General features: G+C 35.1%; 1 non-coding gene across 1 annotated transcript; it reads left to right on the top strand.

Moving 5' to 3' along the window:
* Window positions 1–12,947: 12,947 nt before the first annotated feature.
* On the top strand, window positions 12,948–13,046 carry LOC120364200 (small nucleolar RNA U13). The gene has a single exon (XR_005579540.1). It is a non-coding gene; the product is annotated as a small nucleolar RNA U13 (small nucleolar RNA).
* The last annotated feature ends 14,336 nt before the right edge of the window (window positions 13,047–27,382 follow it).

Raw genomic sequence — 27,382 nt, 5'->3', positions numbered from 1 at the left:
CATGCAGCCCTGCAAATAAACCAAAATAAACAAATAAAATTTCTTTGAGAGAGAGAGAGAGAGAGAGAGAGAGAGAGTATAGAGAGAGTATATCTATAATTTTACCCTAAGAAATTAAAATAAAGGCTGGCTGTTTGGCAAGTAGGAAATTCCTTTTATAGAGGTAGTATTTTTAGATGATATCCATTTGTATATTAGTATCAGTGAATTTCAGATCCTTTTACAATAGCAGGTTCAGTTATGCATAGTTTGAGAAAAGAGAAGACGAAAAAGACTACAGACTTTAAAGCATGAGAGCAAACCTTTTAACTTTAGCTAATAGCAGGGAAATGCTTAGTAATAGGAAACATAAGTTCAAATCAATGGGAAAACACCAGTTAAAAGATGGTGAAGGCTAGTCAGCAGTAACAGAGGCTTTGAAGAAATAAATTATACAGTTTGGTACTATATACTTTGTCTACGTATGTCTTAAAACTAATGTTTGTAAAGAAAATAGCCTCATGAAATATAGCCTGTCCTAAAGGCATATTATTAAAATCAGTTTCAACTTGAAAATAATATTAATTTTAATCAAACTGATTTATATTTTAAACCAGTAAGTAAAAGTGCCAAATATATGTGATATGCACACTTACTCCCACACATACACTGTGATCTGAGGTGGAAAACCCAATGTGGGGGAAAAGCTAAAAGGAAGAGTATGTAAACCCATGGGATTTGTTTCCCCCTGAGTAAGATATAAATAAATCTCTATTCAAAGACCATTCAGGTTTCTGAAGGTCCCATCTCCAGTGTCTGTGGAGCAGTGATGGGCTGGGTGATTACAGCACTTCTAGCATCCCATGAATAATTATCTCTGTCCGGAGTGCTTGCCAGCATGACGCGTCTTCATTTCATTAAGGGAAAGAAGGACAGGCTGGAATTGGCAATGGCAGAATTCATTTATCAAATTTTAATGGAGAAGCCACTCAGGAAGGGCGGGCTTAATGAGATATTTCTGAAGAAATTAGCCAGTTTCTATTAAAGGGCCATCTCCTCTCTGTCCCTGGTAGTGATGGATAGCAGGGGCACTGGCACAGGGAAACCTCCCACCCTCCCCTTTGCTTAGCTTTTTTGAGATGCATGATCATTTTTGGATGATCCATCTCACAAATGCTTGAATGAATCAAGCATTATTGTAAAGTAAAATCAAATTTTAACATAGAGAAAAGATACTGATTTTATTTTCTGGATTTAATTTATGGAGAGAGACATACCAGCATATCTAGGCTAGCCTAACACCAGTGTCACTAAAACTGTTCATGCCCCAATTCTGCAAACAAGAAGTTCTCTCTCACTTTTGCTATTTTTCTTGTTGTTGTAAATATACTCTTAGTTTGGAGTAAATGCAAACAATTTATTGCAGAATCCCTTTTTCAAAAATTTCTAAAGGTGCCAAAAATATTTAATTGCCTTTTGATTCAAACTCATTTTATCAAGACAGAGTGTGTGTAGCATTTGTATCAGCTGGTATCATCATATTTCATTCTATATGCCATTCCCTCCACTGCATTATTGCTCCAATGTGACCAGCAATAAAAAGTTCTGAAATGCATCGAATAAATGTAAATAAATAATTGATTATGTGGCTGAAATATCACTATCGTTCTCCTATCGGAAAAGGAGATTTATGCTGGTGTTAAAAGAAAAACATTGACTATTTAAATTTAGCAGAGTTTATTTGAGCAAAGAATGTTTCACAAATTAGGCAGCAACCAAAACCAGGAGAGATTCAGCGAGCTCTCTGCTGCAATGCAGGCAGGAAGTATTTATAGTCAGAAAATGGAAGCCAACTACTAAAATACAGCAGTCCCCCCTTGTCTGCAGTTTTTTTCCCCACGGTATCCACAGTCAACTTTTGTAAATATTAGATAGACTATTACAAAAATAAATGACTCATAATTTTTAAATTGCCCATTGTTCTGGGTAGTGTGACAGACTCCTGTGCTATACTGCTCCATCTCACCTGAATGTGAATCATCCCTCTTTCCAGTGTATCCATGCTGTCAACATTATTTTCTCGTTAGTCACTAGTAGCCCTTTTGGTGTCAGATCTACTGTCACAATATTGCAATGCTTGGGTTCAAGTCATCCTTATTTTACTTTATATTGGCCCCAAAGTACAAGAGTGGGACAATTCAGATACACAAAAAAAGTGGTAAAGCACCTCCTTTAAGTGAAAAGATGAAAGTTCTTGACTTATACGGAAGGAAAAAAATTATATGCTGAAGTTACTAAGATCTACGATAAGAATGAATTTTCCATCCATGAAATTGTGAAGAAGGAGAAAGAAACCTGTACTAGTTTTGCTGTCACCTCAAAGTGTAAAAGTGAGAGCCTGGTATGTAAAAAGTGCTTAGGTGAAAGGAAAGGCATTAACTATGTGAGTGGAAGACATGAATAGAAACATGTTCCAAATGAGGGTTCAGTACTATGGGAAGTTTCAGGCATCTGCTGGGGATCTTAGGTTGCATCCCTTGAGACTAATGGAGTGGTCACTGTAGCTTGATTGGTTACAGCTCAGTATTTCCTTTCTTTAAACATGGTCTGATCAGTTGGAAGCCTGTGATTGGCTGAAGGTTGACTACTTGGGATTGGCTGAGCTGTTTGCTACACTGTTTGTTACATTTCTAGGTTAGGTTTTCAGTTTGTTTGCATATTAATTTACATTGCAATTCCTTAGGTAGGAACACAAAGTTAGGAGATAGTATCAGACCAATGACTTCCTGCTTATTTAATTTAACATTGGGATTCTTAGTAAATTATTTACATAAAGCTAGGAGTAAAAAGTTAAGCATAGGCATTATTTTCACAAAGAGACTTAGAAAGTGAAATTCATTGTGCTCTTTGCTAAAAAGCAAGAGGACACATATATTTTGTGATTTATTTATGCAATAAATATTTATTATTGAGCATTTAGTCTAAGACAGACACTGTGCTAGGCAATGGAAAGATAATAGTGAATAAAGATTTTTTTTTCCTAGATGAACTTACATTTTTATGAAGGATACACAGAACAAATACTTGAACAAATAAATAAACACAGGCTGTGTAATGTTGGCTAATGAACCCTCCAAACTTCACTGGGTTGTTTACTTAATAGATAAAAATTAAACATTTATACTGGTACAAAATATTGTCAGTATGGTCAATATTGAATCAAAGTTGTTGGCGTGAGGAAATTTTCTTGTGCAGGAACTTGAGAAGTAAATGTAGGAAGTAAATAAATTCAGTGACTATATTAAAGCCAAAAGGAGGCCAATATAGGACTGAATATTTTCAGTGGTAAAGAAAGACAGAAAGAGATAGAGAGAAAGAGACAGAGAGAGAGAGAGAAACACAGGGATAGAGACAGGGAGAGAGAGAGAAAGCGAGATACATAGATTTAAAATTGAGGGGGGGGAAAGATAAATAACACACTGGGGCAAGAAATTGAAGAGACTGACAAAATGCCAAAGGAGAGCAGTGATTTTGACAGAAGTCTGTTGGGTTGATTCAAACAAATGTGAGTAACATAGCTAGGAAACAGAAGGTTACAACAAGCAAGGCTGGAAATTGTTGGGTTTGAACTAAATGTTTGGCTTTCTGCCGTATCAGGTCTTCATCTATTGCCCCAGCTGCACATTCTCAATAATCTTTATGCCTTGACATCTTTTTCTAACAAAAATATGGGTTTTTTTTAGATACGATAGAGTTTGCAAGGACCATCTAATATGGTAGTCATTAGCCACATGTGATTTATGAGAACATTTTATATGCAAATGCAAAGAATTTCTCAGTCACAGGAATAGTATTTCATGTGCTCAATGGCCTCACATGGCTAGAAGGTGCTTAGTGGACAGTGTAGAAATTATAGACAATGTCTATCATTGCAGAAAGTTTATTTTTGGACAGTTCGGCTCTAGAGAGACAGGGAGCTGGTTTAACATGCTTTTCACAGAGTAGAGGTTCAGTAGATCCATGGAATAAGTGCTGAACAAATGTAATGAATACTGCTCAAATGTTATCTTCTTAGAGATCATATTGGAGCAGGTCCTATGTAACAAACTCTTACTGCCTGCTATTTTTCTCCTTCATATCATTCATAACAGTTGTGATTAGTCATTATTTCTATTATTATTATTTAATATTTGCCTCCTGCAAGTAATTGCATAGACTGTGACAGCAAGACACCATTTCTTTCTTCTTGGTACCATTTCCTACCTCTTAATATTTTGAACTGCAAGAGCGTATTGTTTTAATGAAAGAATTAAAAAAATGTTACAGGAAGGAATGGCATATTCTTATGGACTTGGATATCACTCCACACAATTTTGACTACCCACACAATTATGTGCCACAGAAATACTTAAGCAGATCAAGAACTAAAAGGACATGCATATGGGTAGGTTACCCCTCTTCTGTGGGCTAAAACCCCATCTGTATTAGCCACTCTAAGGCCTCACTGATGTATGGAGTGCCTCAGTGGGAGAAGTAAGTCCTGCTTAAAACTACTTTAGTGGCCTGAACTACAATGAAATCCAGCTAGCCAATGGGTAGAAGCAGAATACCTGCCTTGTAAGTGTTAGTCTTGGAGAGTCAAATCTGAGGCAAGACAGCATGCTCCCGATCCATGGAATTTCCATGGTGCTAGGGGCATGTGGTCTTCAAAATGACTAATTATTCAGGAATATATTGTGCCCCAACCCAGTATTATGCCAAACAGAAATGTTCTCAGCCACACCTGCCAGTGTTCTTTGGGTTTTGAGCTATTCTCTTTTCCGTAGTCACAGGGAGGGAGGTATGAAGGCCCTGGCTGGAGAAAGTCAGCACAATTGGGTTCTCAAGCACTGCTTTGAAGAAAGACGTAATGTTCTTGTCAGTCAGGATTGGATAGAAGCTGCAGATTAAGTGGAAGAGCTAGGTTTGGATCTCTGACATGATTCCCAACAAAAAATGGAAGTGGTCCCCAAGGTGGGCAGCAGAAGCATCACTGGAGAATCTGTTACAAATGCAAATTCTTATGATTCTGTGGGTGGAGTCTAGAAATGTGGGTTTGAGCAAGTCACTCATGGGATTCTGAGGCACATTAAAATTTGAGGATCACTGGCCTAGAGGAAAGGGAAATGATATCATATCCCTGCCTTCACTGGATCTTGGAATCAGATCCCAGTAATGGAGGCTGGGTCCTGCTCCTGCTTCTGCCATGCAGTAAGAGAATCATTTTAAAGTATATCCTTGAGTGGAGACCATTTCCTAGCACTGCACTTAGAATCATCAGCTACGCTAGGCCTTCTAAGACTGAGCTCAGCGAGGAAGATCTTCAGATGATGACATTTTCTGGTATTGAGGCACAGCCTTGCCAGGGCTCCAGCTGGTGCCAAGAGCTTTGGATCAGGATTTATTCCAGCACCTGACACACTGAGAATCAAAAAGCACCACCTACCCTGACTTCACAATGATCCTCTCCTCCTTCCCTCCCTCCCTCCTTCCGTCCCAGCCTTCCTTCCTTCCTTTGTTCCTTCCTGCCTGCCTTCTTTCCTTCTCTCTTTCCTTCCTTCTTTCTCTCTCACCTCTCTCTTTCTTTTCTTTCTCTCTTTCTTTCTTCTTTCTTTCTTTTTCTTTCTTTCTTTCTTTCTTTCTCTCTTTCTTTTTTCTTTCTTTCTTTCATCAGAATCTTTCTCTGTCATCCAGGCTGGAGTGCAGTGGCACCATGTCACTTACCTCCACCTCCTGGGTTCAAGCAATTCTCCTGTCTCAGCCTCCCAAGTAGCTGGGACTATGGCCCCCACCACTGTGCCCGGCTTGTTTTTATATTTTTAGTACAGACAGGGTTTCACCATATTTGTCAGGCTAGTCTTGAATTCCTGACCTCAGGTTATCCACCCGCCTTGGGCTCCCAAAATGTTGGGATTGCAGGTGTAAGCTACTGTGCCTTTCTAAAATAGCATAGCTTCTGTTTTTTAAGTTCATAAACTCAAATAACTTGTAATTTTGTACCTTCTATCTGTAAAGCTCCTCTTCAGAAGCTTTTAGGAATTTCACAATGGTATTTTGTCTCCGTTCATACTGTATTGTTAAGTAGCTGGTCCTTCTATAGAAAACTTAAAGAAAAACAAAAAATAATCTGAAGCAAAATTAAGTATTAACTTACTCTCTGATGTGGGAAAAGTTTCTAGTAGGAAAAACAAAAAGAATTCAAATGTTTGAACTTTAAAAATATATTTTCCTCTATCTTATTTTGGTGTATTTAAAAATCTGGCTGTCATTCCTCATGAATATATTCAGGAAATAAAATTACAGAGCTTGCCATCATTACACATCTCAGTCAGGAAGTTAATCCCATCCAACCTAAAGTCCTGATCCTAACGTTTTTCCTGTTTATTCTCAGAGTCAGTACTTCCAGGAGAAAGGAAACAGCTGGTCAGCATCTTACATGCCATTGGCTTTGGCACTCTGACTTCCTTTTGGCAACAAAACTGTTTCATTAGTAACTGTGCAGAAGGTTTCAGAAATGGGCAATACAGAAAATGATACCAAATTTCAATCAAATAAAACTTCCAGGGGAATTTTGATCAGTTTCCTGCTGGTGAGATGATTATAATTTTTTGAGAATGAAAATCAAATGGAAAGGTGATCATGACCACATTCTCACAGTGAGCTCCATCTGGACATAAGCAGCTCCCTTTGAGAAAAACAGGTCTGATAACCCCTACTGAGAGGGCCTTCCACATCAAGGCAAATTTCATGTGAGCCAACATAAACCATGATATCAAAGCACTCCAACTTCCAGAAGGTGGTACCCTCTTACTGTAATGCAAAGAACAGAACACAATGTTTCAGCTTCACTTTTGATATGGCTATGATATCATTACTGATCCTAGGTCTGGTCCAATAAATTGTTTGGGTTTTTTTTTAATTACTGTAAGATATAGGAAATTGTTTTTGTTTCAAAACCTTTTAAAACAGGATCCTTGTAACCGGAGGTCTTAAATCATCAGAATTTTCTTCCCTGTTATTCTATAACTGTTCAAAGAAAATTAATGTTCATGTGATGACCCCAGAGTTTATAAGATTTTTTAGTATCAAAGAAAGATTAAATTACCTTCATAGAACTGTGTCTGTAAAGGAAGAAAGAAGGGATTAGCAAAGCTTTCAGAGATTTTGCAGAAGAGGCAGAAATAAAAGTAGGTAACACAAGATAGTAGGATCATCAATGGAAGCTAAAACCTAGGTAAAATATTATGGAATATGATGGTCACATAATGTTAAAATGTAACTTGGTAGATTACTTGAAATTGCAAATGAAAAAAATATATATCTTTATGATGCAATACCTGGCAGTGATCACTTTAATAATAACAACTACTGTAAATTATTTTCACCAAAAAGGTTTAGTCCACATTTCTTCAAGCTTAAGACTGAATCCCTATCATTTAAGAAATATAAAACATAAAGGAACAAGTTAAATAACAAAGGTAAGTAAGTAATAGGCGAATCTAGAATGTAGGGCACTCTTTAAGGCAACTGGCCTGGTTTTCCCAAATAAACATTACACATTCTATGGTAGGCTCAGAATGGCTCACTAAGATGTCCATATCCCAATCCTTGGTACCACACACACACATATTCAACCACTGCCAGTGAATGTCACATTTTATGGCAAAACAGACTTTAAACAGGTGTTTAGGTTTGTTTGTATGTGTGCGTGTGTTTTGTTTTGTTTGTTTTTTTTTTTGAGACAGTCTTGCTCTGTCACACAGGCTGAAGTACATTGGCATGATCTCAGCTCACTGCAACCTCCACCTCCTGGGTTCAAGTGATTCTCCTGCCTCAGCCCCTTGAGCAGCTGGGCTTACAGATGCATACCACCATGCCTGGTTAATTTTTGTATTTTTGGTAGAGATGGGGTTTCACCATGGTGGCCAGGCTGGTCTTGAAGTCCTGACCTCAAGTCATCTGCCTGCCTTAGCTTCCCAAAGTGCTGGGATTGCAGGCATGAGTCACCTTGCCCAGTTTAGGGTTCTTAAGAAGGGGAGTTTATCCTGGTGTTTACATAGTAAGCCATCAGTGTAGTTACAAGTGTCCCTATGAGAGGAATACAGAGGGATACTTGGCTACAGCAGAAAAAAAGGTGATGTGCCTATAGAAGCAGAGCTTAGAGGAATGTGTCCAGGGGCCAAGAATTGCTGGAAATCTATAAGTGGAAGAGGAAAGGACCAGACTCTCATGGACTCTCTGAAGGACCCAGCTCTGATGACATTTTGAGTTTAGACTCTTGAGACTCTTTTTGGACTTCTAATTTTCAGAACTGTAAGAGAATATATTTGTATTGTTTTAATCCACCATATTTGTGGTAATTTGTTACAGTGGTAATAAGAAAGGAAAGCACACAGAAAAGAAGATAATAATGATGAACAAGTAGGAGAAAGCAGTGCTCTTTTGGTCTTAGAGATTAAAGAGATATAGTAACTAAAGGTAGAGCCTGAATTCTGACTCAGATTCCAAATTACAAGAAGCAGTTATAAAATGCAGTTATTGAAATCATTGAGAATTTGAGTGTGGACTAGATATTAGATGACAATAGAAAACCATTATTATTTTCTATCTTAGAAAATGCATTCTGAAGTATTATGGAGAAAAGTATGATGATTTCTGTAGCTTACTTTCTTCCTTTTTTTCTCTTTCTTTCTTTTTTTTTTTTTTTTAAACGAAGTCTCAGTTTATTTCTTGGGCTGGCGTGCAGCAGCACTACTGCAGCTCACTGCAACCTCTGCCTCCCAGATTCAAGCAATTCTCCTGTCTCAACCTTCCAAGTAGCTGGGATACAGGTGCCCACTGCCATGCCTACCTCATTTTTGTACTTTTAGTAGAGGTAGGGCTTTACCATGTTGATGAGGCTGGTCTTAAACTGTTCATTTCAAGTGATGAAATGCCTCAGCCTCCCAAAATGCTGGGAATACAAGTATGAGCCACCGTGCCTGGCTGTACCTTACTTTCAAATTAAGAGAAATAAAAATTAAAAAGCAATGCCCATATACGGAAAGAAAGATAAAGTCAATATAACAGAAAGTATATAATTGTTTAAAGTAGATGATGTATGTAGATTCATTGCACAAATCTTTTATTTTTAGCGTATGTTTATTCTTAATAAATAAGAATTTTTATTATAGAAATTATTCTATAACAGCAATGTATTCTGTAAAGTATTTAAAAGTTAGTTTAAAAATGTTCATTAACCAGAATATCATTGTACTGGTTGTATTGCTGTAACTCAAAAACGTTCGTTAATCAGAATATCATTGTACTGATTGTATTGCCATAACTCAAAACTCCTGCATTTTAATTGCTGAACCAAATGAAATTTCATACTCAATCATGGAACATTCCATGACCTTTTGATCTGAAAGGTCTCCTGGGCAGCTTACCTGCAAGTGATGTCACAGGGTCCTGCCCATCAGTTGGTGGCAGACGCAAAAGAGAGCAAAGATCACACAGGAAGTTTTCCATGGGCCTTGCTGGGAAGTGTGGCCTATCGCTTTCTCCCATATTTCATTAGATTATTTAGTCATATGGCTATATCTAATGGCACAAAAGTTCAATATTCTTATCCCCCTGTCCCTTAAAGAAGGCTCCTGTTAACATCTAGCAGTCACTGCCACATCCTTATCTTTTTGTATGATACTGTAGTGCCATGATTTCCTCTAGGGAAATCTGTTAGAGAAATCTAAGTAGTCTACAGCATTTGATTGACCATATGCCTAAAGTAAAACTATTAAAAGAAGTCATTAAAATAATCTCACTAGAAAGTCTTGTTAATGAGTTTTATCTCCTATTTATTTCCTGAGAATGTAAAAGTTATTGAATTAAGCTAACGGAATTATTGTATCATTTTATGTACACACATGCATGCGTGCGTGCGCGCGCACACACACACACACACACTCTTTCTCTCTCTCTCAACCATTGCCAACATAATGAAAATGCATTTTTAGATGTTACCATTTTTTTCTGGAAGTCATGTAAATGTAGTCACATCTGACTGGTGGCCTAGTTCAGTTGCTTCTGTCTTGTACTTGTTTCTTTGCCTTCTGTTTTGCCCCTTGCACTGTAACCTCAGGCATTCATTTCTTCATTCATTCTTTCAAATATTAGTTATGAAAATGCTTTTCAGCACCATGGGAGGAGCCTTGTAACAACAGGAATATTTTTATGTTCATCAAAAAAGTTATAGTGAATATGGACAATAAAATTAAAGAAATAAACATCTAACTTTGTAAAGTTACAGAAATAGACTGATAAACTAAACAGAAAATTGTGACAAAATAGGGAAGTACGTCCAAATTATTATGTTAAAAGAAAAGAAAATCTTGGTCTGCCCAATAATTATTGTTTTTAATAAAGATAAGACCTAAGAGGATAAACATTTAGCAAAATTACCTGACTTTTCTGAACTCCCAAAATATGTTGCACACACACACACACACACACACACACACACACACACACACACTCCACATTTTTAGCCACCCTGTGGTCCTGCTCTCAGAAATGTAGCATAATCCATTAAATAACAGTCAGGCTCAGGACTAAAATTCAAACTTCAGTCTGAGAATCACCAAGCTGTGCTAAAGATTTGCTATTGCTGCTTTTTTCAGTGTTTATAAGTTGGCATTTATTACATAAAACATCTTTTTAATAAGGAGGTTTTCTATTTTAATGAGGTTTATGGCAGCAGCTTTGCCTTTGACATTTTGGAAATTCTGGCCTTGCTGTGAAACTTGACCTAAAAGGGTAACATGGACCAAATGAGGGTAATGAGCCACAGGTAACGATTTTCATACTTGACTTCAGTCATTCTCATGTACATTGACGTCCATGAGGGATTGGCTTGGCTGAAATCCAGTCATTGTGCTCAATGAAACCTCTCTCCCCTGGTTTGTCTTTTTCTGCATCATTTGTGATCCTTGTAATATAACCTTTAGATTCAACTAATAGATGGGCTAAAAAAGTGAAGTCAACACAAACTATGTGCAGGGATGTCCTGACCATAGAAGAGAATTGAATAAATATGGTGAACCCTCACATTTATCTTTGCATAGTAACATCCACAAGGGCTGGTGGTTCAATTTCCAGTCAAGAATAATGAACAAGGGACGCTCCAAATTCCTGATATTTGATCTATGAATAGGGATAAAGTCAGTCACAGTTGCTGTGATAAAGATAGCTTTTAAAGATTAATGGGCTGTGGGTAGTGGCTCACACCTGTAATCCCAGCAGTTTGGGAGGCTCAGGTGGGAGGATCATTTCAGTTCAGGAGTTCAAGACCAGCCTGGGCAACATGGCAAAATCCTGTCTCTATGAAACATTAAAAAATTATCTGGATGTGGTGGTGGGTGCCTGTAGTTCCATCTACTTGGGAAGCTGAGTCTGGAGGATTCCTTGAGCGTGGGAGGTAAAGGCTGCAGTGAGCCAAGATTGTGCCACCACCCTCCAATTTGGGAGACAGAGAAAGACCCTGTCTCAAAAAATAAAAAATCAAGAATGAAAATATTATTAAATAACAAACAAATATATAACAAACAATATCTGAACACCTTTAAAAATTTTAACTTACACATATTTTTCAATATGTCATTATATGAAAATTTGGAACAAATTTATTTCTTCTGCAGATTTTCTTTTTTCTTCTAGGCATTTTAAAGCCATAGGAACTTACCCTGTAAGTTTTAAGAACTTACCCTGTAAGTCTTAAAACCAATTCTTCTTTGGCTCTTGGCATTTGATCAGAAAAATGTCAGTTAGGATATGATATAAATAAAAAGACTAACTTTAGACATCATAGAAATTACCATAAGTACAAAGTTGATTAAAGAAAAAGAACAAAATTATTATCAACGTTCTCAAAAGATAGTGTATAAGTAAAATGATAAAATGAAGAATCCTTAGAAACATCTACCAAGCATCAAAGCAATTGTTAATTAAAAGTGTACATTATATGTTTCTGTAAAATATAGTTAGAGAACATGTTCTACAGTTTAGCATACTTTGTTGATTGATAGCTAATGGTGAAACAAACTGTCATTCCTCTCTCCTGCTCAATCTGAAAATTCAATTTCAAACAAGGTTGTATTTTGTCATTTATTTGTGTTCCAAATAATTCATATCAGTGAGGAAGTAATCCCATGAAAAGGCAAAGAGAATCCATTGTCATCTGCTTTCAGGCTGTATTTATTTCAGTTTGAAAAAAAATGATTGATGCACTGTTTCATGAATAAGGAAGTTTATTTTTCTCTATAATTGTTGAGAATATTTTTCTTGGATTTATTTTTCAAGAGTTATATTTTTTCCCAAAGTTTTAAGTTCCTATGTATTATACCCTGGACTGGCAATACATTATTCTAAGACTCTTCAAGGGAAAATTTCATTATTCTATAATCTTAGCCATAGGGATTGTGATTTAAATTGAAAAAACAAAAATATTTATAGGATTAGGAAAAACATGGTAATGAAAATCTTACCAAAAATAATTCTTAATCTCGGAGACCATGGCCTAAAATAAATGCAATAAATCCTTGTTTTCAGCTATTTGAAAAATATACTGGGTGTTTGTTTAGTGATTATAAATAATGATACCTTACACATTTCCTGATTTAAAATTATATTAGAGAGGTATAGTAGTACATCAAACATTATGGTACTGGCATAAAAACAGACACATAGACCAGTGAAACAGTAGCCCATAAATAAATTCAAATATATGCAGTCAAATAATTTTTTAGAAAAGTACCAAGAGGTACTTTTGGTAAAAAGGGAAAGGATTGTCTCCTCAATAAATGGTGCTGGAAAAACTGGATTTTCACAAGCAACAGAATGAAATTATATGATTATTTTATACTGTACACAAAATCAACTCAAAATGGTTAAGGATCCTGTGGTGGTTCATAAGAATAGGGACTGGGTTTTCATACTCGTGTGAGATGTGCCTTCCTTAAACCTTAAGACATTGGCACATTACCTATGTGATGTAGAAAAAAAAAAGAGTAAGAAGTGACATTCTCAAAATAAGAGATACATGTAGCCAATAAACATGAAAAAAAAAAGTTCAACATCACTGATCATTAGAGAAATGCAAATAAACACCACAATGAGACTGCCATCTCATACTAGTCAGAATGGTGATTATTAAAAAGTCAAAAAACTACAGATGTTGGCAAGGTTGCAAAGAAAAATGAATATTTTTACACAGTTGATGAGAGTGTACATTAGTTCAACCATGTGGAAAACAATAGGATGATTCCTCAAAGACCTGGAAGCAGAACTACCATTTGACCCAGCAACCCCATTACTGGGTATATACCCAAAGGAATACAAATTATTCTATTCTGAAGACCCATGCACATGTATGCTCATTGCAGAACAACTCACAATAGTAAAGACATGGAATCAATCTAAATGCCCATCAGTGATAGACTTGACAAAGAAAATGTGGTATATTTCCCGTATACACCATGAAATACTATGCAGCCAAAAAAGGAAACAAGATCATATCTTTTGCAGGGACATGAATGGGGTTGTTTTCATCAGCAACAACACAGGAGCAGAAAACTAAACTAATGCTGGAAATTGTTATCATCAGCTAACACAGGAGCAGAAAACTAAACACCACATGTTCTCACTAATAAGTGGGAGTTGAATGATGAGTGGAACAACAACACACACTGGGGCCTGTCAAAGGGGGAGAGAGAGCATCAGAAAAATAGCTAATGGATGCTGGGCTTAATACGTAGGTGGTGGGATGATCTGTGTTGCAAACCACCATGGCACATGTTTACCTGTGTAACAAACCTGCACATCCTGCACATGTACCCTTGAACATAAAAGTTGGAAAAATATAAGTGAAATAAGCCAGATATGGAACGAAATATATTGCATAATCTCCCTCTCTCTCTCTTTTTTTTTTTACTTTAAATGCTGAGATACATATATCAAATGTGCATGTTTGTTACATAGGTATAATTGTGCCATGGTGGTTTCCTGCATCTATCAACCTGTCATCTAGATTTTAAGCCCCACATGCATTAGGTATTTGTCCTAATGCTCTCCCTCCCCTTGCCCTGTCCCCAACGGGCCCAAGTCTGTGATATTCCCCTCCCTGTAGCCATGTGTTCTCATTGTTCAACTCCCACTTACTAGTGAGAACATGCGGTGTTTGGTTTTCTGTTCCTGTGTTAGTTTGCTGAAAATGACGGCTTCCAGTTTCATCCTGTCCCTGTAAAGGACATGAACTCATTATTTTTATGGTCGCATAGTATTCCGTGGTGTATATGTGCCATATTTTCTTTATCTAGTCTATCACTGATGGGCATTTGAGTTGGTTCCAAGTCTTTGCTATTGTAAATAGTGCTGCAATAAATATATGTTTGCATGTGTCTTTATAGCAAAATGATTTATAATCCTTTGGGTAGTATGATCTTGCTTACATGTGGAAGCTAAAAAATATTCAAATATACAAATAGATCAAAACAGTGGTTAGCAAGGGTACGAGGAGGCAGTGAGGCGGAAATAGGGTCAGAGGATACAAAGTAGCAACTATATAGGATGAACAAGTCTAGAGATACTATAACATCAAGGCTATAGGTAACTAAATTATACTGCATTTTGGATTTATGCTAAATGAGTAGATTTTAGCTGCTCTTGCTACAGAAACAAAAAAAGGTAACTATGAGAGATGATGAATATTTTAACTTGTTTCACTATAGTCTTTTTGTATCCCATAACATCATATTGTATATCTTAAATACTCACAATAAAAAAGTTTATTAAAAAAAGAAATAGTGATACCTTAAAGTAACTTTTTCCAGGGACAAGAGTGTCTTTCCCCTTAAAAATTATTGATTTGGGCTGTTATGGATTTTCAACATCATCTCCACCAAATACGTATAGAATATATGTTAGCAGAAAATTATCAATAGTCTGTCCCACTTTTTTTAATATGAAAAAACAGTTCTATTATTCCACGTGATACTGTGGAAAAGTTGTTTCTTGTATCTAGAAAGAAAAAGAGTACAAATGAGAAGACATCTGTACTTTTAAGACATAGCCAAAACTAGAAACGATTTAAATATTCTATGTGCTCTGAAATAGAATGGGTAAACTAATTTTGTTCTATTCTGAAGGGTGAAAGAATATGTTCCCCAAATTTTGCCACTTTGGTATAAAGATTATTTTGATCTAAACAAACTCAAGAAACAACAGATGCAAGAAAAACATTTTAAACTCCCCTTTGCTTCTGAAAATTGGTGATAAAAACTCCCATGTGAAAGATATCCTCCCTGTACCAGGAAAAAAGAAACATTCTGCAGTGTGGAGTCATAGCTAAGAGAATTCTATACAAACACACCTTTTAAAAATGATTCTTACATTTCTTATGCTTTGTACATGATTTGTTATTTTTCCACAATGGCCTCTCTTTTGTCAACCTAATATAAAAGCATCAGGGTTTTGCCACTTCTTTGGGTTTCCAATTACTTAAGATGGCTCTGGTGTCATGTAAAACCTAAGCTGTGATTTTTTTTTTCTTGCTATTCTATCTTTTTTTAAATTTAATTCTCAAGACCAGCTAGAACCTTAAGAGAGTAGAGATAAAGTTTTGCCTCCCCTACAATTCTCACAGTAGATACTTTATAGCAATGAAAATAAACACTGAAACTATACTTAACAATACAGATGAATTCTCCCATATATAATATATTGGTCAAAAGAAGCTAGGTTTAAACGAAATAGAGTTCTGACTCCACTATCATAAAGCACAAGAACTAATCTATGCTTTTACAAGTTAGGATATTGGGCTGGGCATGGTGGCTCACACCTGTAATCTCAGCACTTTGGGAGGCTGAGGTGGGTGGATCATGAGGTTAGCAGTTTGAGACCAGCTTGGCCAGCATGGTGATACCCTGTCTGTACTAAAAATACAAAAATTAGCTGGGTGTGGTGGTGTGCACCTGTAATCCCAGCTACTCGGGAGGCTGAGACAGGAGAATTGCTTCAACCCAGGAGATGGAGGTTGCTGTGACACAAGAATGTGCCACTGCACTCCAGCCTGGGGGCAGCGTGAGACTCCATCTAAAAGAAAAATAATAATAATAAATAAATAAAAATAAAGTTAGGGTACTGGTTGGTTTTCAGGGAGTGGCTAATAACTGAAAAAAGAGAGAAAAAAGTGGAGCTACTAGAGAGCAGGTAGTGTTCTGTTTTTTTTAAATCTGAGTAGTGATAATTCAGGCACATCCAATGTGTAAAAATATGTCAATTTGTATATTCATGAAATATATACTATTTTGTTTGTATATTGTGTTAGATTAAAGGTGGACATAAATGCTTTGTTACTTCTCTCACTGAAGGGCAATGTTTATTTCTACCCCTCTTGATTTGGATTAGTGTTAGTGGAAATCAATAAAACTAAGAGCATGTGACAGTCTGGGACTTTTAAGGCTAAGTTGTGAAAAGCTTTGCAACATTTGCCTAGATCTATTGAAAACGATTCACTGGAGCCCTGAGCCACTCCATAAGTCTGATTATCTTGAGACTGCCACACTGTGAGGAATCCCAAGCCAGTAGAAGAAGCCTGAGTAGGCACTCTGGTTGACTATTTTCTAGTCATCATTAGTAAGGAAAAACAAACAAACAAACAAAAAAACCATGTAAATAAAGCTGTTTAAGATTTTTCAGACCAAACCATCTGTCAGATGATTATCACCAACTGACTCAGTTAAGGTCAAATTAAAAAAAAAAAAAAAATCATTCAGCTGACTCCTTTGCAAAATTCTATCCCTTAGAAATTATACTATATGATAAAATAGCTGCTGGTTAAGAAGGTTTGGGGTAGTTTTATGCACAGCAATAGATAACTAAAACATGTACTATACTTTCCATAGAAAATGCTTTTTTAAAAATCTCAAGACACCAATTTATATTTTAAATGTAGATTTCCATTTAACTGACAGAAGTCTGCTATTTTATAGGGTGTTAAGATACTTCTATCTGAAAGTACATGTAAATTATTGATATTTCTTTGGAGCTAAGGTTTAGGTCTAGTGATTGTGCTTTTCTACAATATCACATTGTCTCCATTTGCAGAAATATATGTTATTTGATCAATGTTTTTGGCAACAATTATAACAAAAGACTAGTTTAAATGCATTTCCAACAACATATGCTATCTAGAACTGATAATTAAATTACATATTAATGATGGTAATTTTATGCTATGATTTTAACTGTACTCTGGATGATTTAGCATCAATTAACATTGTTTTCCTGCTTTGTAACCTAAAAATGGTCTCAGTATCATCTTATTTAACCTTATAGATAAAAAAATTATTCTATCATTTTGAAAATGTTGTTACAACCAGAACTTTCTGTTTTCCAGACTTTCTTTTAGGCAAAAAACAGCACATCTCAGAATTACTTTTTATAGCAATACCTAAAAAAAAAAAAGACAACAACAACAAAAAAACCCAACTAGCTTTCTAAACAAAATGAATGCTTTTGTCTTATCTATTAGAAAAACAGTGGTCCCAGGAAACTGTAGTTCAAGAGTGGTTAGCTTAGAATAAAAAATCTGAAATTTAGCAAATCATTAAAAGAGAAAAAAGATAGTTTTATTATGAACTTTTGTGCATATGATAATAGAATATAAATGACTTTGAACGGTGATATAAATTCTTTCGTAGACTCATATACAGAATGAAAAGTGACCTTAAGGAAAATAAAATAACTGCTGTCCATTACCTTGCTATTTGTTCTACATATTCTATACTTTCAGAATTGGAATTGGTGCACTTGCTTCAACACTGCAACAGAATGAAACTCCAGATGCTCACAGATGGTAAGTCTACAAACTTAATTAAAACTCATGCTTTATTATCCCCAAACAGGAAAATTGAGAAAGCCTTGCCCAAAGAGAATGTTTATGTTTTTGCCTTCTCATCTCTAACCATCCAGAAAAGTTTAGGGGTCATGGTCATGGAATAGAAACCCCTTCTTGTTGCCAGGCCACAGAGTAAAATAGAGTTACAGACCATTAACCTAAATACTGCTTCAAATTCAAGTTCAACAATTATGAGTTGTGTACTATGTGTCTAGCACTATATTACTGATCTAATCAAGGTTTAATGAGAATATTATAATAAGAAATTAAATGTGCAAGCTTCTATCCATAAATATGTATTGAGTGCTTTTCTGGACGTATATATTTGACTGATTTTTTTTAGTTAATGAAGGCACAAGTTAACTGTATCTTCAAATATACTGAAATAAAATTAATTGAATATCCTGTATATGTTTGTGTACGTTTTAGGCTCTTAGCAGTTTTTCTTCTTGTTTTTTTTTTTGTTTTTGTTTTTGTTTTTTGTTTTTTTTGTTTTTTTTTTTTTGTGTGTGTGTGTGTGTGTGTGAATGTGTATTATGTTTTCACAATTACTCATACCTAGGTAGGCAATATTAAAGTTTAGAGACTGTGTTAATTAATAAATGCAGTTGCTAATCTCCCTGGATGGTCACTACTGGTGGAATGTACTATGGCTAAAAAACAGAAATATAGAAATAAAATCTGTCATAAGTCTTCTGTCTTTCTTTAGTTGTTCATATGGAAGAAGAAGTGATTTGATTTAAAATAATGTTACTTCTATTGAACAGAAATCCTATACTCTCCCTATAAGTTGCATTAATTCTCCCATAGAAATAGAAAAATATCTAAATTGTTTTCTTCTGGTTGATAAGGTATATATTATATGCTATCCTTGGAAAAATTGTTTTGTTTTGTTTTGTTTTTTGTAAAAACAATTATGTTTGTAGGCATCAAGAAGAAGGGCAAAATTCAAATTACATTACGCCAATTATATAATGACAACTTATAACACAGTTATTTACCTGAACGTCTGGATTCTATGTTGTAAATTCGATTAAGCTGTTTTTAGACAGGGTCTTACTCTGCTGCCCGAGCTGGAGGCTGGTGTGCACTGGCACAATCATGGCTCACTGTAGCTTCGACTTCCCCAGGCTCTGGTAATTCTCCCAGATCAGCCTCCTGAATAGCTAGGAGGTGTGCATCGCCACACCTAATTTTTCCATTTTTCTGTAGAGACAGGTTTTTGCCATGTTGCACAGGCTGCTTTCAGCCTCCTCAGCCTTCGAAAGTGCTGGGATTACAGACATGAGCCACTGTGCCTGACCCTTAAGTCTGTTGACTTTTTAAAACATTAAGTTTGAAGACTGCAATATTTGAACCATTTTATTTGTTTTATTCACTCATTTTGGTTGGTCTTTGGAAACATTTCCTGCTTTTTTAAAGTCAGATGCAATTTGGGTGTCTAGGATAGTTTTTATGTTTTCTAAGCAGGATGACTTACTTTAGGTTTTTGTTTATTCATTTAATGAATAAACTTCCATTTATTTGGTTCATTCATTATTTTGATGTTTTTGCTTTTTGTTCTTGTGGTTTCAGTTAGGGAATCTTATTCTTACTAGTGATAATCATTTTGTCTTCACTATTGCAATATTTCTATATTTAATTTGGTTTCTTTCCTAGTTATATTGACTAGCAGTTCCAGAAAAATAGAAAACAGTGGTACTTATAAATAGCTTTTTGGCTTTATCTTACTGCAGTGAGAATGCATGTACTGCTTCATATTTCAAAATGTTCATTGTTAGGCACATACTCCTCAAAATTGAATGCCTGATGGTTACAGATAGACTTGTGTGAGACTGTAAGTAGCAGATACATGCATGAGTCTCAAAGCAGAAATAACCAATTTATCTATCATGGATAGAATGGATAAATAAATTGTGATATGTTCACATAGTGAAAAAAAACACACATCAGAAAAAAATAATAGCAAAATACTGATATATGCAACTACATTGACAAATCTCAAAGTAAATTGTTATGTGACAAAAACTGACACAAAAGACATATTGTATGATCCAATTTATATGAAATTTAAAAACAGATAACATTGATCGATGGAGCTAGAGATTATGGTTAAAATAGCCATTCTCAGCATAATGGCGAATGGTCTCTAGGGGCCTTTTGTGATGTAAGCAATAATCAATATTTTAATAATTTGATCTGAGAGGTACAAGTATTTCCAGGTTAAATATTTTTACCTCCTCTAGCATCAAATACATGTACCTCCCAGGTCAAAATATTAAAATATTGATTATTGCTTGCATAAAAATGCATTTTATAAAGACCTTTTTCTCTGTACTTAGACTTTGCACAATTTACAGCATCTGTTTTACCTTACATGAGTAAAACAAATTACAATAGTAAAAGAATGATGAAGAAAGATTTTCATTTTACCCAAAATAGGGTGGCTTATGGTAGATAAATGATCTCACTGAGAAAATTAGATAGATCATATAATATTAGAGAAAACAATTTGTTTCAGGAAATCAGTGAGCTTACAAGGCAATTAGGACTTGAAGAGCCAAGACCTGTGCATTCTGTGAGCTATTTTTCTTAGTACTGATTGCAAATTCATGAAGCACAAGTGGTGAAGAAATCCAGGCAAAGGGCTTTGGCTAAAAGGTAAAGAAGCCAGAAGAGCTTTGAGAAATGGCTTAACTCTAAAAAAAAAACTAATGAGAAATTCAGTTCAGCGAGAGCAGCTAAGTGTTAGAAGGCCAAGATCAAGGAGGATCAATCCTAAACGACCCATAGTTTTCTCTTTAAGATATTTGCAAATTAAGTGATTCAAGGCAGAGAACTAAAGAGACAAACAGAAAGCTGTCCAAAAGCAGACCAAGAGTATCTGCAATCTCACATAACTGCAAAAATGCAACGAGTACTCAAACCACCAAATAATAGAAGCCCTGGTTATTGCTCAAGACGTTCAGGCAGTACTCACTGGAAAGCTGCTTCTTAGTAGTGCAAATGTACCAGAAGTAGGCAGAAAGAACCTTGCTTTGAAATTAATCCAATTATTGCTGGGTTTAATATAGTTTTCACTATATTGGAGGGTCAAATGAACATTCTCTGGATAAAAAACACATTTTCCAGAACTTCCAAAATTTTTTATAAATGATTGACATTATAAAAAAAACACACCAGCTATACAAAAAACAAAAACAAACAAAACAGAAAACAGCTACAGAAATCAACTTACAGATAACCCCATTGTTAAAGTTATTGGACAAGAATATTCATATAACTATGATTAATATTTGAGGAAAATAGATTACAAGGTGCATTTCACCAGGGTTCCAGAAAACATAAGAGAAAATATAATGAAATGATAAAAACTTAAAAATTGAATAGTTGACTTATTAATATTGGTTCATTAGTTCTGATAAAAGTACCATACGATGGTAATTAACAATAGGGAAGCTGAATGTAGGGCATACGAGAGCCTGTAGTCCTATCTTTGCAACACTTAGGTAAATCCCAAAGCCTTTTAAAATTAACACTTTATTTTAAAAATGAAATAATTTTAATTATGAGCTTAATAAATACGTTAAGAGCAGATTTGAAAGAGAAAAAGAATTAATTAAAACCATAAGTAATAAAAAATTGAAGCATATAAACATTAAGTATATATATATGTTATATATATATATATATTAGAATAGAACATTATTCATCTTTTAAGAAGAGGAGCCTACATTATTGACAGCATGAATGACATTAGACATTATGCTAAATGAAATAAGCCAGTTGCAGAAAGAATACTGCATGATCTCTCTTATATGCGGAAGCTAAAACAAACAAAATGAACTGAATAAATAGCAACAGAAAATAAAATGATGATTACCACTGGTGAGGGGTGGGGATGGGAATGGGGTGAGATGTAGATCAAGGGTTACAACGTTGCAGTTATGTCAGATGAATAAATCAAGAAATAGGAAAACAGTATGAGTAATATAGTTAATGATACTCTATAGTACACTAGAAATTTTCTGAGGAGATTTGAGGTGGTACTATCACAAAAAGAAAAATATAATTCTATGAGATGGTGAATATGTTAAATTCTTACCTATTGTAACTATTTCACTGTGTATATCAAAATATCATATTGTACACCTTACACTTACAAAATAAAAAGAATGACAAGTCAGTAGAAAAGACCCAGAATAAAGTATGGGTCATGGGGGCAAATTCCTCATGGATAGATTAATGCCCTCCGTTGGTGAAAGGTGGAGGGTGAATGAGTTCTAACTCTTATTATTTCCCAAAGGAGCTGGTTATTAAAAAGAGCCTGGCACAAAACATACAGTCAGATAAATGGTGTAAGTTCTAATGTTTGATAGCAGAAAAAGGTCACTATAGTTAGCACTAATTTTGTTAAGTCTCATTCCTCCCCTTCTTGGTTTCTCTCTGATCATGTGATCCCTGCACAGCCTTCCCTTTCCCTTCTGCCATGAGTGAAAGCAGCCTTAGCCCCTCACCAGGTGCCCAATCTTTTAGCCAACAGAACTATGAGGTAAGTAAATCCTTTTCTTTATAAATTAACCAGTCTCAGGTATTTCTTTGCAGCAACACCAAATAGACTAAGACAGATATCAAGCCACAGAATTTAAAAACTGCAAACAAATCAGGATAAATATAAAGAACATCACCTCTGGATACATTGATGTATCGCTGTTGAAAATCAAACAAGAAAAATCTTGAAAGCCTCCAGGAAATTAATAAAACTGATAGCTAACTTCTCAGCAAAAATGAATGACAGGAAACAATAAAATAACTTCTTTAAAGTGCTAAAAATAAGCTATTCTAGAATTTCATACTCACTGAAAATATCTTTCAAAAACTTATGAGATCTTCACTGGCAAATTTCCCTAAAAGCATTTTGTAGACAGTTCTTCAGACAGGGAGAAAATCATACTAGATAAAAAAATGGAAATGAAAAAACACTGGAAAAAGTTCATATATGAATATTGGTGGTAAAATTATAATAATAAATATTGTTACAAAGTACCAATTCATGATGTTCAAGATATTGCACAGATATGATCTGCCTTTGCTTGAATTCAGTTCAAGACTCCGTCAAAATCAATATCCTGCAAAACCTTCAGGGTGACCAGACGACTTTTTTAAGTCTGTTTACTTGGATGAAGGCAGATTCTCTCTGCTAGGCCTAATATAGGGTTTCAATACAAACACATACATACATACATACCTATATCTATATCTATATCTCTCTATCATCTATCTATGTACCTATCTATCTCATATAATGCAATAATATAAAGATTGGTATTAGGATTAGGGATAAATAAAGTTAAAATATCCTAAGATCCATGACTTGTCCACTGAGTTGAAATGAGTTTGAAATATCCTACAGTAAATTTAGGATAAATGAAATGAAATAGACTAGATTTGTAGATTACCTGCTATTACCCACAGGTATATACACAAGGAATCTGGGCATGAACCAGAATACACTATTTGTTCATCCTAAAAGTGTAGAGAAATATCACATACAATTAAGCAAATATGTGCAATATAATACTGGCAAAGGTTGCTGTAATGATCATGTACAGGTTGCTAATAAAAGCAATGAGGATTTCTAGTCCAAATTTGGCAGATTGAAGTAAACTTCCTAAAAGAGCAAATCTGATTATAAATTCCCTATAGGAAAACATGGAGGAATGCAAGTGTTACTGAGGCAGAGAACATAAAAGGACTTAGAAATTATAATGTGTTCACCGGAATTAAAATCTGAAGTGCCAGTGGAAAGAGAAGTGTCTTGCCTATTTTAAATATTTAAGTATAAGCAATGTGCGATACATATATGTTTGATTTCTAATCATTGAGTTAGTGCAGGAGGGTAGTCAGCGTTTGAAGTAGCCTAATCAGGAACACACATATGAAAATTTTTAATCAGAAGCCACATTTCAAAGGCAGTTATTATATGTGTTAGAGTTTTATTTTTCATCAGTACTAACAAGCCTGTTAATTAGCATAACAAATAATAGAAATAAATTTTCATTGGTGAAATTTGTGATGTTCAAGATATTGTGCAGATACATCTGCCTTTGTTTGACTCCATCAAGATCAATAGCCTGCAGGTACTTTCAGAGTGACCAGGAGACTCTTTTAAGTCTGTGTACTTGAATGAAGGCAGATTCTCTCTGCTGAGCCTAATAAAATGTTATCTGAAGCTTGCTACTTGTTGCATCTGCCTCAAATCTTTCATGCAAGGTTCTTAGGGAACAGGTAATTCATCTAAGCTTTCAGAATGAGCTTAAAATCTTTTTTTGTTCCTGTTCCTTAATAAAGGTGTGTTGACGTGACAGAATTCGTTCTGAGACTGGCTTTCATTATAACACGGAGTTTGACAGTGAGATTACTGGGGGAAAAGCCTATGTAGATATTGCTCATTTCTAAATATTGAAATCTATCAAAACCTGCTATCAATAGTAGCTACAAATGATCAAGTTGACTTAGACGGACTTGAACAAGTGAGCGTGCTGCATAAAACCTAGAGTACCTTGAAACAACAGACAGTGGTTTTAAATGTCATCCAGGGTAAAAATGTATATGGGAGCACAAAATAATTTTATTCAGGATAACTAGATGACCAGACTGATATTTTAGAAAACCAATGGTCAGTAAGTTTTAAAAGATTTAAAGAGAGGGAGGATTTCAAGAGTGGGGGGAAATGTGGAACAAATCAGAAGATGGAAAAATGCCTGTTGCCGCTTAAGTGAGAGAAATCTGTAGGCTGAACTAGGGTAGTGGTAGTAAAAATGGGGTGACTGACTTAAGACTCTAATTATAATGACAGGATAGAATTACCAAAATTTAGTCACTGATGGAAGATGAACAAGAAACAAGAACAGTTTGCTTAGGATGATGAGGATGTCAAGTATCTGACTAGAAGTAGCTTAATTTATACTTATGTGCATTTTGACAACTTACCTGTCTAGGATATGAGCATTTTCATAAAAAAAATTTTACATAATGTCAAATCAATTTATTATTTTGTAATTTTTAACTGTTTTTGAATCTGATAAGAATTTTGTCCTCACTTTGACATTGCACAGCAGCGTCTACTGGCTGATTTTCAAATCAGTAAATGTTTATTTTTATTTCAATTTCATTTATGTTTTTAATAAATTGATTCTTGCCTTTTAACTGTGATTTTACTTAAATTTACTTAATCACAGTTTTCTAAGGTTTTATATGGGTACTTAATTCTTAATTTTCAGTCTTTCTTAAAGTTTGGAAACATAACTTTTGTCTTTGATTCATTCTGGACATATTCTATACTTCTTGTTATCTTTTTTTAAAAAAATGCTATGATTACAGTGTTAGATTTCTTCTTGAGTGACTGAAAACTGATTTATTTTTAATTCTAATAGTTTGATTGTTCTTTAGAGTTGATATTAATTTCTAGCTATATTGTAAATATAAAATGGATATTGTTTATTTAATTGTGATTTATATCTTTCCTACTTCATTCTCCCTGTGTGAAATTATATGTCCATTTCTAGATGTGTCCTCTGTGTTTGTTGTGTACATAGTTTATTATTTTCAATTGAGATATAATTAACATTCACCAAAGTATACACTAAATGTACAAATTGATCAACTTTTTTATATGCATATACTTGATTATGACAATTCAAATTAGATACATAATATCATTATGCTAGAAGTTTCCCTCTTACTACTTTATGAGCTATATCCTCCATATAAAATATTATCTTGAATACAATATTATAGTCCTCATTTATGTTAGGTTTCTTTTGCTTAAAACAGTATGTTTTTGCAATTTATCTATGTTATTAAGTGCAGCAATAGATCAATTTTTAAAATTTTTATTACTATTAAGATACAAATATGTGTCTTTTTTGTTGATGGGATATTTGAGTTGTTTCAAGTTTTTTAATGAAGAGAAATTTATCCAGATGTTTGCACGTCTTTTATGGAGGTGTGCACTTAATTTTCTTGGTTATAAATCTAGAAAAGGAAAGCATGGAGTAAATATATATATGGCTGTAATAAAAGCCACCAAGTACATGTCCAAAAGGACGCCCAGTTTATACTCCATCAGGAATTATATGAGACTTCCAGTTGATACATATTTTTGCAAATGTTTGCTAATTTTACTTTATAAAAACATTTATTTTGTGTTTGTTTTATTAATGTTTTACTCACTCCAGTGGTTGTGAAGTTGGAATGTTTTCTTCATAAGTAATGATGTTAAACACTTTTTCATATGCTATGGGCCATTTGGATACTCTCTTTTGTGAAGGGCTGGTGTGAATCTTTTTTCTCATTTTTCAGTTGGACTGTTAGGGCTACTTCTCTAAGAATTCTTTTGTATTGGGTCGGGTACAGTGACTCACGCCTGTAATCCCAGCACTTTGGGAGGCTGTGGCTGGTGGATCACAAGGTCAGGAGATTGAGACCATCCTGGCCAACATGCTGAAACTCCGACTCTACTAAAAATACAAAAACATTAGCTGGGCGTGGTGGCCGGCGCCTGTAGTCCCAACTACTTGGGAAGCTGTGCAGGAGAATTGCTTGAACCCAGGAGGCAGAGATTGCAGTGAGCCAAGTTCATGCCACGGCACTACAGCCTGGGTGACAGTGCGAGACTCTGTCTCAATAACATAAAATAAAAATAATTCTTTTGTATTATATGAACATTTCTCAAGCCTTCCTTCTAATTTATAGATGCAGGTTTTGCCATCCAAAAGTATTTTTCAGTCTTAAATATATTTTTTTTCACATTTTTCTTTTGGAAGTCACCTTTCTGGAAACCTCAGATTATTTTTGTTAATACATATAAGGTCGTTAATGATTATTTCTAGAATACAAATTACATTTTAAAAGCGATTTTGGCTGGGCATCGTGGCTCATGCCTGTAATCCCAACACTTTGAGAGGCCGAGGTGGGCGGATCACCAGGTCAGGAGATCAAGAGCATCCTGGCCAACATGGTGAAACCGCATCTCTACTAAAAATACGAAAAAAAAAAAAAAAAAAAAAAAGCTGGGTGTGGTGGCACTTGCCTGTAGACACAGCTACTCAGTAGTCTGAGGCAGGAGAACCGTTTGCATTCGGGAGGCAGAGGTTGTAGTGAGCTGAGATCGTGCCACTGCATGCTGAGATTGCATCACTGCACTCCAGCCTGGGTGACAGCTCCATCTCAAACAAAACAAAAAACATTTTTATATTCGGTTATTCTCATTTAGGAAAATTTATTGTGATTTCTTAGATTGCCTCTCATTGACTCCATTTTCAGGCTAGTTATGTCTACGTACATATAATAGAAATATGGCTGCCAAGGGTGTTGCACTGTCATTATCAGAGTTTAACTGCTTTTTATAAAGGGAAGTTTCTCTTTGCA

This window comes from Saimiri boliviensis, chromosome 2 (genome assembly GCF_048565385.1).
Source record: "Saimiri boliviensis isolate mSaiBol1 chromosome 2, mSaiBol1.pri, whole genome shotgun sequence".
Taxonomy (NCBI): Eukaryota; Metazoa; Chordata; class Mammalia; order Primates; family Cebidae; genus Saimiri; species Saimiri boliviensis.
Note: the sequence above shows the minus strand (reverse complement) of the source record. Positions and strands in the feature narration are given on the sequence as shown.